General features: G+C 44.5%; 1 pseudogene; it reads right to left on the reverse strand.

The window, feature by feature from the left end:
- Nucleotides 1–2,772: 2,772 nt before the first annotated feature.
- Nucleotides 2,773–3,452, reverse strand: LOC108354340 (heat shock 70 kDa protein-like; annotated as a pseudogene).
- Nucleotides 3,453–3,466: the final 14 nt, after the last annotated feature.

Here is a 3,466-nt window from a genome sequence, read left to right on the forward strand (position 1 = left end):
AGTATGCTTCGATACGCATATTTGACATTTTTTTCAAACTTTTTTCCATATCTCCTATTGGCGTTATCATTTACTGACTTGGGCTGTGAAAAGTAAGGTTGACTCTGTGTGGATGGTGAAGAAAGCGCACCAGCAGTACTCCGGTTTGTTAACATCGCCTCTCTAACAGATCGAAGGGCTGATGAGTTTACAGTGCCCGAAAGGGACATAATGTTTTCCTTCTTAATGTGTAAGGTAGCTCCTGAGTTTAGCTTGCAGAGAATCTAGTTTAGAGTTTGTCAAATCGCAAGTCAAAGTTGCAATTTTGATTCGTTTAGATTATAGTTGTTTATTAACGTTTTCATTTTTTATGTGTAAGTTTGCTCTGTTGACGTTATCATTTGTGTAACTGCTGAACGTCACTTCACGTTTCTTTGTAGTTTGTAAGTTATTTGTTTATTTGTAAGTTTGATATGTTGCCTCCAAACACAAAAAAATATGCAAATTTTTAAGCTCAAGTATCATTTTTAGCATATCGTTAAAGAGGAGTGACATTTAGAAGACTCAAGCCACCAATACACCACAACTGTTAAAATATTTTTCAAATCATTTTTTAGCGGCATTTACAGTTTGAATTGTTTTCGCTTATTCATCAAATCAAAAATTCCATTTTAGCATAGTAAAATAACCTGCACTCTAATAATGACGACTCATTAAAATTTTACTTTGCAGTTGGCGCTTAGGTTCACATTTTGCTCTATACACTTCTGTTAAACTTTTCAATTTTCCTTTTACTTCTTTCCAACTTTGCCGTCAAGCCGCGCTCCCTTCATGAAGCCGCTGCTAATTGACCAGTGCATTCGCGTTTTTATAAAGAAAAACAAACTATTTTTTAAATTATTAAAATGTAAGTTAAGTCTTACAAGTCAGGAAATGTATTGATTTACTGTCAAAATCTATTTTGTAGCTAAACATTTACAAGTCAGAATTTAATTGCTGCACTGGTGATGATGGCCGATGACTTCGGCGGCAGAGGTGGTCACCATGGTCGAGAAGTGCTGACGATGATGAGGGTGAGGCTGCGGTTTGAAGCGCCTGCAAACTGTCCGCGCTCAACTGAGTAAATTGCGTCACTGACCAAAGATTTAAAACCACTTTACTATGTTTACTTAACCACTGCCTTGTGTGGTAAAATAGCTTACATTGTAAAAAACGTAAACAATTTTTTTCAACTTGTTACCTAGTTTGAAAACCAGTGCTGATTTTCTCTCTTTTGCAAGCAACCTGAAGATGGATCTTGCTCGAATTCATGATTTCCCCAGCTCCGTGACAAGTCGCCCTGTAGCTCTTAACATTGCAGTGGCTTTTCGCTACCTCTGAGCTACCTGGCGCATCCTTGATCATCCCCTGCCAGTCGTCACAGTTGCGATTGCACAACCGTGCAGAATCCGCCAGCCAGTTCTTCGGAACTGAGCCATTGAGTACGTCCAATGCGATACTCAATTTTGACCTGGAGATTGGCAAAGCAGAATCCAGCATCTCTTCAATCAGCACCTTGACATACACTACGAAACAACGACTGGAACTCTGACCCAAACAGCCAAGATCCAAGCGGCGATGCCGCTACTTTCATTTGGATCACGAGGCGGACGCTACCGCCCTCAAGCTGATCGCAGTGGTGCTCAAGATGGCCTTCAAGCTGGGCGCGGAGGTGCTCGTGGTCGTGATCGTGGTCGCGGTGATGCTCGTGCTAGTGAACACGACTCCTCCTCGGAGGAAGAAGGCCAGGAAGAAGAAGGTGGCCAGGAAGAGGAAGAAGAGGGTGAGAACCAAGTGAATGATGGCCCAAAAACCCCGCCTGTTTGTCGGGCTTGGTATTCGTCGCCTGTAGGCGTCTGCCGCGGGTGCAACAAAAAGACCAAGCTCTTCCACTCGTTGGGCGATGAAATCACATCCCTCTTTGTCGAGCCGGCCACGCGAGGTCTGATTAATGCAGTTGTCGCATTCCTTCAACGCAGCATCACGTATCGTCGTTCACTCACCACATTCGCCGAGCATGACTGCTTAGCAGATTTGAACGACCCACTTGGTGATTGCCAAATCCCAGAAGGTGAGCGAGAAGTTCTGGCTGAGCAGCAGCGCCATGAAGGAATTGGGCAAGGACACCTCCAATTGGCTCTTCCAAAACGTTTCGTCGAATTTTTGTACTGCAACATCTGCCGTCAAATGACTGGATCTCTGGCTGAGCGATTGAACAACGACTGTTATGTCGCTGGTCAGCGAAACATTTTTGACAAACTTTTGCGACAATATTTGTCACCAGTTGAAATCGACGACAACGGGGACGTTATCGGCCGTTGCAATTTTGAGGGCGTTGATGTCCCTCTAATTGGTCGAGAAGCTCAGCAGCTGCTTCGGGGCCAGGGCCCACCGGTAAGTGCTGAAATATTTTTTTTATTATAACTAACCATTTTTTTGCTGTAGCCGCCTGCTCGCGGGATGCAAATGCCTGCTCCACGCGTTCGACGAGTGAACGAGCGTCTCGTGACTGCCAGTGAGCAAGTGGAGCGAGTTCTGGAAAACCTCAACGTCGAAAACGCAGAACAAATTTGTTTGGTTTGTCGCCAAATTGACATTTTGCTGCAAACGTTTGGAAACGATCCTAAAGGAGGTCAACTTCCGGAAGCAACGGCTAATTTTTTTGCCAACATTGGATTGGCAAGTAAATTATTACAAAGTTGGAAAAACAATATATTATTGACATTTATTTATTTGTTGTTTGTAATACTCTGTTTATTTTTTGCGCAGAACCAAAATGAGCGCCAGCGTGTGCGCCAGCAACAGCGTGATCTCATCTTTTGACAGTCTACCCTTGTCGTTGCTGATAGTAATTTTGTTTTGTTTGAGACGTTCAGGATGCCATTGGCGTCAATATCGAAAGCGACCTCAATCTGGGGGTCACCGCGAGGGGCAGGTAGAATGCCGCTCAGTTCAAAGCAGCCCAGGCGGTTGTTGTCTTTGGTCATTGCTCGTTCTCTCTCAAACACTTGAATGGAGACGCCCGGTTGGTTGTCTGCGTAAATAGTGAAAGTTTTTATTTGACGGGCTGGCACTGTAGTGTTGCGACTGATGAGGGTGGTCATCACTCTTCCGGCAGTCTCAATGCCCAGTGACAGTGGGGTCACGTCTAGCAGAAGGGGGTTTTTCAGCACTGAAGAGAAAGTGTCACCGCTGAGGATGACTGCCTGAACTGCTGCACCGTAAGCCACTGCTTCATCAGGGTTGATTGACTTGTTCAGCTCCTTGCCATTGAAAAAGTCTTGCAGCATCTTCTGCACTTTAGGGATGCGCGTCGAGCCTTCAACAAGAACGATCTCGTCAATTTTACTTTTGTCCAGTTTGGCATCTCGCAAAGCTTTTTCCACTAGGTCCAGCGTTGATCGGAAATTTAACTGTGAACAGTCATCGGTTAGTAGAAATGAGAGTT

The sequence above is a fragment of the Rhagoletis zephyria genome, unplaced genomic scaffold (genome assembly GCF_001687245.7).
Source record: "Rhagoletis zephyria isolate East Lansing unplaced genomic scaffold, Rhagoletis_zephyria_1.1 Rzeph_scaffold_35144, whole genome shotgun sequence".
NCBI lineage: Eukaryota > Metazoa > Arthropoda > Insecta > Diptera > Tephritidae > Rhagoletis > Rhagoletis zephyria.